The sequence below is a fragment of the Mustela erminea genome, chromosome 3, assembly GCF_009829155.1.
Source record: "Mustela erminea isolate mMusErm1 chromosome 3, mMusErm1.Pri, whole genome shotgun sequence".
In the NCBI taxonomy this organism is placed as follows: domain Eukaryota; kingdom Metazoa; phylum Chordata; class Mammalia; order Carnivora; family Mustelidae; genus Mustela; species Mustela erminea.
This window is the reverse complement of record NC_045616.1, coordinates 143,016-151,310: the sequence shown is the minus strand read 5'-3', so window position 1 is coordinate 151,310 and position 8,295 is coordinate 143,016. Positions and strand designations below refer to the sequence as shown.

At 36.8% G+C, this 8,295-nt stretch overlaps 1 pseudogene; it reads right to left on the bottom strand.

The window, feature by feature from the left end:
- Positions 1-7,119: 7,119 nt before the first annotated feature.
- On the bottom strand, positions 7,120-8,074 carry LOC116585588 (annotated as a pseudogene).
- Between the last annotated feature and the right edge of the window lie 221 nt (positions 8,075-8,295).

Sequence of the window (8,295 nt, the reverse complement as noted above, 5' to 3'; positions counted from 1 at the left end):
TAGGGACCTAATCAATACAGACATTGGTAATATGTCAGATCTAGAGTTCAGAATGACAAATCTCAAGGTTCTAGCCGGGCTATAAAAGGGCATGGAAGATATTAGAGAAACCCTCTCGGGAGATATAAAAGCCCTTTCTGGAGAAATAAGAGAACTATTATCTAACCAAGTTGAAATCAAAAAAGTTATTAATGAGGTGCAATCAAAAATGGAGACTCACTACTAGGATAAATGAGGCAGAAGAAAGAATTAGCGATATAGAAGACCAAATGACAGAGAATAAAGAAGCTGAGTAAAAGAGGGAGAAACAACTACTGGAAAAGGAGGGAAGAATTCGAGAGATAAGTGACACCATAAGACGAAACAACATTAGAATAATTGGGATTCCAGAAGAAGAAGAAAGAGAGAGGGGAGCAGAATGTATACTGGAGAGAATTATTGGAGAGAATTTCCCCAATATGGCAAAGGGAACGAGCATCAAAATTCAGGAGGTTCAGAGAACACCCCTCAAAATCAATAAGAATAGGCCCACACCCCATCACCTAATAGTAAAATTTACAAGTCTTAGTGACAAAGAGAAAATCCTGAAAGCAGCCTGGGAAAAAAAGTTTGTAACATACAATGGTAAAAATATTAGATTGGCAACAGGCTTATCCACAGAGACCTGGCAGGCCAGAAAGAGCTGGCATGATATTTTTAGAGCAATAAACGAGAAAAATATGCAGCCAAGAATACTATATCCAGCTAGGCTATCATTGAAAATAAAAGCTTCCAGGACAAACAAAAACTAAAAGAATTTGCAAACACCAAACCAGCTCTACAGGAAATATTGAAAGGGGTCCTCTAAACAAAGAGAGAGCCTACAAGTGGTAGATCAGAAAGGAACAGAGACAATATACAGTAAAAGTCACCTTACAGGCAATACAACGGCACTAAATTCATATCTCTCAATAGTTACCCTGAACGTTAATGGGCTAAATGCCTCAATAAAAAGCCACAGGGTATCAGAATGGATAAAAAAAACCAAAACCCATCTGTATGTTGCCTCCAAGAAACTCATTTTAAGACTGAAGACACCTCCAGATTAATGTGAGGGGGTGGAAAAAAATTTACCATGCTAATGGACATCAGAAGAAAGCAGGAGTGGCAATCCTTATATCAGATCAATTAGATTTTAAGCCAAAGACTATAATAAGAGATGAGGAAGGACACTATATCATACTCAAAGGGTCTGTCCAACAAGAAGATCTAACAATTTTAAATATCTATGCCCCCAACATGGGAGCAGCCAACTATATAAACCAATTAATAACAAAATCAAAGAAACACATCAACAATCATACAATACTAGTAGGGTACTTTAACACTCCCCCTCACTGAAATGGACAGATCATCCAAGCAAAAGATCAACAAGGAAATAAAGGCCTTAAACGACACACTGGACCAGATGGACATCACAGATATATTCAGAACATTTCATCCCAAAGCAACAGAATACACATTCTTCTCTAGTGCACATGGAACATTCTCCAGAATAGATCACATCCTTGGTCCTAAATCAGGACTCAACTGGTATCAAAAGATTGGCATCATTCCCTGAATATTTTCAGACCACAATGCTCTGAAGCTAGAACTCAACCACAAGAGAAAGTTTGGAAAGAACCATAATAAATGGAGACTAAACAGCATCCTTCTAAAGAATGAATGGGACAACCGGGAAATTAAAGAAGAACTGAAAAAAAATCATGGAAACAAATGATAATGAAAATACAACGGTTCAAAATCTGTGGGACACAAAAAAGGCGGTCCTGAGAGGAAAATACATAGCAGTACAAGCCTTTCTCAAGAAACAAGAAAGATCTCAGGTACACAAACTAACCCTACACCTAAAGGAGCTGGAGAAAGAACTAGAAAGAAACCCTAAGCCCAGCAGGAGAAGAGAAATCATAAAGATCAGAGCAGAAATCAATGAAATAGAAACCAAAAAAACAATAGAACAAATCAACGAAACGAGGAGGTGGTTCTTTGAAAGAATTAATAAAATTGATAACCCCCTGGCCAGACTTATCAAAAAGAAAAGAGAAAGGACCCAAATAAATAAAATCATGAATGTAAGAGGAGATATCACAACTAACACCAAAGAAATACAAACTATTATAAGAACATACTATGAGCAACTCTACGCCAACAAATTTGACAATCTGGAAGAAATGGATGCATTCTTAGAAACATATAAACTACCACAACTGAACCAGGAAGAAATAGAAAGCTTGAACAGACCCATAACCAGTGAGGACATTGAAACACTCATCAAAAATCTCCAAACAAACAAAAGCCCAGGGCCAGATGGCTTCCCAAGGAATTCTATAAAACATTTAAAGAAGAAATGATTCCTATTCTCCTGAAACTGTTCCAAAAAATAGAAATGGAAGGAAAACTTCCAAACTCATTTTATGAGGCCAGCATCACCTTGATCCCAAAACCAGACAAGGATCTCATCAAAAAAGAGAGCTATAGACCAATATCCTTGATGAATACAGATGCGAAAATTCTCACCAAAATACTAGCCAATAGGATTCAACAGTACATCAAAAGGATTATTCACCACGACCAAGTGGGATTTATTCCAGGGCTGCAAGTTTTGTTCAACATCTGCAAATCAGTCAATGTGATACAACACATCAATAAAAGAAAGAACAAGAACCATATGATACTCTCAATAGATGCTGAAAAAGCATTTGACAAAGTACAGCATCCCTTCCTGATCAAAACTCTTCAAAGTGTAGGGATAGGCACATACCTCAATATCATCAAAGCCATCTATGAAAAACCCACCGCAAATATCATTCTCAATGGAGAAAAACTGAAAACTTTTTTGCTAAGGTCAGGAACGCGGAAGGGATGTCCATTATCACCACTGGTATTCAACATTGTACTAGAGGTCCTAGCCTCAGCTATCAGACAACAAAAAGGAATTAAAGGCATCCAAATCGGCAAAGAAGAAGTCGAACTATCACTCTTTGCAGATGATATGATACTTTATGTGGAAAACCCAAAAGACTCCACTCTGAAACTGCTAGAACTTGTACAGGTTTTCAGTAAAATGTCAGGATATAGAATCAGTGCATAGAAATCATTTGCTTTTCTCTACACCAACAACAAGACAGAAGAAAGAGAAATTAAGGAGTCCATCCCATTTACAATTGCACCCAAAACCATAAGATACCTAAGAATAAACCTAACAAAAGACGCTAAGAATCTATACTCAGTAAACTATAAAGTACTCATGAAAGAAATTGAGGAAGACACAAAGAAATGGAAAAATGTTCCATGCTCCTGGATTGGAAAAATAAATATTGTGAAAGTGTCTATGCTACCTAAAGCAATCTACACATTTAATGCAATTCCTATCAAAGTACCATCCATCTTTTTCAAAGAAATGGGACAAATAATTCTAAAATTTATATGGAACCAGAAAAGACCTCGAATAGCCAAAGGGATATTGAAAAAGAAAGCCAAAGTTGGTGGCATCACAATTCCGGACTTCAAGCTCCATTACAAAGCTGTCATCATCAAGACAGCATGGTACTGGCACCAAACAGACATATAGATCAATGGAACAGGATAGAGAACCCAGAAATAGACCCTCAACTCTACCGTCAACTAATCTTTGACAAAGCAGGAAAGAATATCCAATGGAAAAAAGACAGCCTCTTCAATAAATGGTGTTGGGAAAATTGTACTTCTACATGCAGAAAAATGAAATTGGACCATTTCCTTACACCACACACGAAAATAGACTCAAAATGGATGAAGGACCTCAATGTGTGAAAGGAATCCTTCAAAATCCTTGAGGAGAACACAGGCAGCAACCTCTTTGACCTCAGCCGCAGCAACATCTTCCTAAGAACATCTCCAAAGCAAGGAAAGCAAGGGCAAAAATGAACTATTGGGATTTCATCAAGATCAAAAGCTTTTGCACAGCAAAGGAAACAGTTAACAAAATCAAAATACAACTGGCAGAATGGGAGAAGATATTTGCAAACGACATATCAGATAAAGGACTAGTGTCCAAAATCTATAAAGAACTTAGCAAACTCAACACCCAAAGAACAAATAATCCAATCAAGAAATGGGAAGAGGACATGAACAGACATTTCTGCAAAGAAGACATCCAGATGGCCAACAGATACATGAAAAAGTGCTCCATATCACTCGGCATCAGGCAAATACAAATCAAAACCAAAATGAGATATCACCTCACACCAGTTAGAATGGCTAAAATCAATAAGTCAGGAAATGACAGATGCTGATGAGGATGCGGAGAAAGGGCAACCCTCCTACACTGTGGGTGGGTGCAAGCTGCTGCAACCACTTTGGAAAACAGCATGGAGGTTCCTCAAAATGTTGAAAATAGAACTGCCCTATGAACCAGCAATTGCACTAAAGATACAAATGTAGCGATCCGAAGGGGCACGTGCATCAGAATATTTATAGCAGCAATGTCCACAATAACCAAACTATGGAAAGAACCTAGATGTCCATCAAGAGATGAATGGATAAAGAAGAGGTGGTATATGTACACAATGGAATACTATGCAGCCATCAAAAGAAATGAAATCTTGCCATTTGCAACAACATGGATGGAACTAGAGTGTATCATGCTTAGCAAAATAAGTCAAGTGGAGAAAGACAACTATCATATGATCTCCCTGATATGAGGAAGTGGTGATGCAACATGGCGTCTTAAGTGTGTAGGAGAAGAATCAATGAAACAAGATGGGATTGGGAGGGAGACAAACCATAAGTGACTCTTAATCTCACAAAACAAACTGAGGGTTTCTGGGGGTAGGGGGGTTAGGAGAAGGGGGGTGGGGTTATGGACATTAGGGAGGGTACATGCTTTGGGGAGTGCTGTGAAGTGTGTAAACCTGGCGATTCACAGACCTGTACCCCTGGGGATAAAATATATATGTTTATAAAAAATAAAAAATTAAAAACAGAGGGACAAAGCAATTGATATTTATTACTATTTATTTATTTGACAGAGAGAGAGAGTGAGGAAGAGAGAAAGCACAAGCAGGGGTAGTGGAAGAGTGGAAAGCAGGTTCCCCATTGAGTAGTGACCCTGATGTAGGGTTTCAACTTTAGCTGAATGTGGGTGCTTAACCAACTGAGCCACACAGGTACTCCAGGAACTGATCTGTTTTAAGCAGAAAGGAGGCAGGTTATATTTGACACAAAACATTCTTTATGATAGTGACACAAGGAAGATGTCCTCTAAAGAAACATTCAGACACCTGAGGAGGATAACATGGTAACAAATATGGACAGTTATAACTCAGATTCTGATATTGTCTGTGGGGATGAAAATGTTGATACATTCAAAGATAGTTCTGTAACAAAAATAAGAATTGGTAATGGATATCTCTGAATAGGGTTGAAATAGAGGAAACAGAAAATTTAAGGTGTCCAGCTATTAAATAATTTGGGTACACTACATAAGATATTTAAGTTTTTTTTTTTTTTTTTACATCTAAGGATGGTGGAATAATGCTGAGTTCAGTTTTCTACATAAAAGTGTTCACAGTTTGGGGCACCTGGGTGGTTCAGTTGGTTAAGCGACTGCCTTCAGCTCCTGAAGCTTTCAGGTCATGATAACAGGGTCCTGGGATTGAGCCCCTCATTGGACTTCCTATTCAGTGGAGAGCCTGCTTCTCCCTCTCCCTCTGCCTGCCACTCAGCCTACTTGTGCTCTCTATCTCTCTAAAATTTACACCTCAGAAAAAGGAACAAACAAATAAGATGTTTGCAAACAGTTTTCTAAATCTGGAAGTTCTTTAAATACTTTTAAAAGTTACCATTAAAAAAAAAGTTACCGTTATATGCCTGTCTATATAGCAAAAATATGTATAAATTTATTGTCAAGAATTTTAAAAAAGAGCTATAAGTAAATGTCCTCCTTATAAAATATTTCTTGACCCCTTTACATTCTGGAAACTTTCTTCAAATACACTGAAAGTTTTGTAATAAAAAATAAGTTAACAAACATGAAAATGTGTTCAACATTAATAATCAGGGAAATATAAGTAAAAACCACCATGAAATATAACATTATGCATGTGAGAAAGGTAAAAATAATACAAGCAAGAAATAAGGGTTGAAGAGAAGGTGGGGAAAAAAAATAGAAACCCTAGTGTAATGTTGATGAAAAAGCAAATTGGTGCAGCCACTGTGAAGAATAGTGTGGAATTTCCAAATAAATAAATACATAAATATCACCATATAATCCATAAATTCCACTGCTGGGGATTCATTCAAAGAAATAACACTGATTCAACAAGATACATGAACCCTCATGTTTATTGCAGTATTAATTACAATAACTAAACTATGAAAGCAATCTTGAGTGTTAATTGATAAAGAACTTGTAGTCTACAAACACACACACATACATATGCACAACAAAATATTACTCAGCCATAAAAAAAGAATAAGATATTGCCATTTTCAAGAACATGAGTAGACCTAGAGGATATAATATTAAGTGAAATAAATCAGACAGAGATATGCATAGTATTATATTTCAATCATATGTGGAATTTAAGAAAATAAACAAATGAACAAATAAGGAAAAAGAGACTAAAAAAAAAGTAGATATATATATAGAGAGATTCTTAAATACATAGAACAATGGTAGGTTGCCAGAGTGGGGAATGGGTGAAATAGATTAAAAAAATAATAATAATACTACACTTAATGGGGTGAGCATTGAATAATATATAGAATTGTTGAACCATTATACTGCACACCTTAAAGTAATATAACAATGATTGCTATAGTAACTATAAAATGCCTATCTCAGTAGGGCTCAACTCAAAATTTAAAATAAGAGAAATTTCCAAAACAGAAATGTCCAAAAAATTATACTTTCAATAATTACCATTTTATATTTTAAAGTTTTGTTTATTTTAGTGATCTCTACACTTAATGGTAGACTTAAATTCATGACCCTGAGGTCAAGAGTTGTATGCTCAATCAACTGAGCCACACCTCAGTAATTACTATTTTTAAATGTGGCTGGGAGTCCACTCTAAATTACTCATTTTAGATAATTTCTCAAATATCATGTATGTTTCTAACCAAGAGCAATCTTTTCTGAGCTACAACCTTCCTTAAAACCTTTCTTCACATCTTTGTTTCTCAGGGTGTATATGACAGGGTTTATCAATGGAGGGACCACAGAGTAGAATACTGAGATTACTTTACCAATAGTGAAGTTGTACTTGGCTGGAGGGCAAACATAGGCAAATATCATGGTGGCATAAAAAATGGTGACCACAGTGAGGTGGGAGGTAACAAGTGGAGAATGCTTTCTTCCGAGCCTCATGAGAAGGCAGTCTCATTATTTTAACTATAATGTGACCATAGGAAGATATAGTGAGAAGGAGAGAATTTAGAATCACAACAGAGCTACATGTGTAACTCAAGTCCTCTGCCAAAAATGTATCTGAGCAGGAGAGTTTAAAAATGGGGTCTGAGTCACAAAAGAAGTGATTGATCTGAGGGCCATGGAAGTTGAGCTGAGAGATGAGAATGGTAGATAGTAGAGGGGCAAGGAAGCCCCCAATCCAAGATCCAGCTGAAAACTGCAGACAAACAGGAGTACTCATGAGGAGTGAGTAATGGAGAGGTCTGCAGATGGCCAGGTACCGGTCATTGGCCACCACTGCCAGCAGAATGCACTCTGTAGCTGCCGAGGAGAAAAAGAAGTAGTATTGGGTTATACAGCCAGAAACAGAGATGGTAACAACCTGTTAGAGGCAGGCGTCCAGCAATTTAGGGACTGTGCCTGTGGTGTACCAGATCTCCAAGAATGACAAATTTCCTAAGAAAATGTACATGAGTATTTGGAGTGTGGAATCTAGCACAACTATGAAAATGATGAGTGTGTTTCCCATTAGAGAGAGCAGATATCCTGTAGAAAATATCACAATGTGAGCCTCCGATAGAGAACAACAGAAAACCCAAGAAAAAATAACTCTGTAACTGTTGTTTGGTTTGTTACACCCATATCTCATCTTCTTTGATCTGGAAAAAATCAACAAAGCCCAAAAGATAATAAATGAGCAAGAAGAAAAATCAGAACATTTTTGTAATCATTTATTTTATGATGATAATAAACCATAATAGCAATAAAAATTAATGGCTAAAAAATATAGTTGGCATCTTTATTTTAAAAAATTCCATGGGTAGCTCACTTGCTTTAGACAAGTCTCTGCAGTGTTGTTGGTT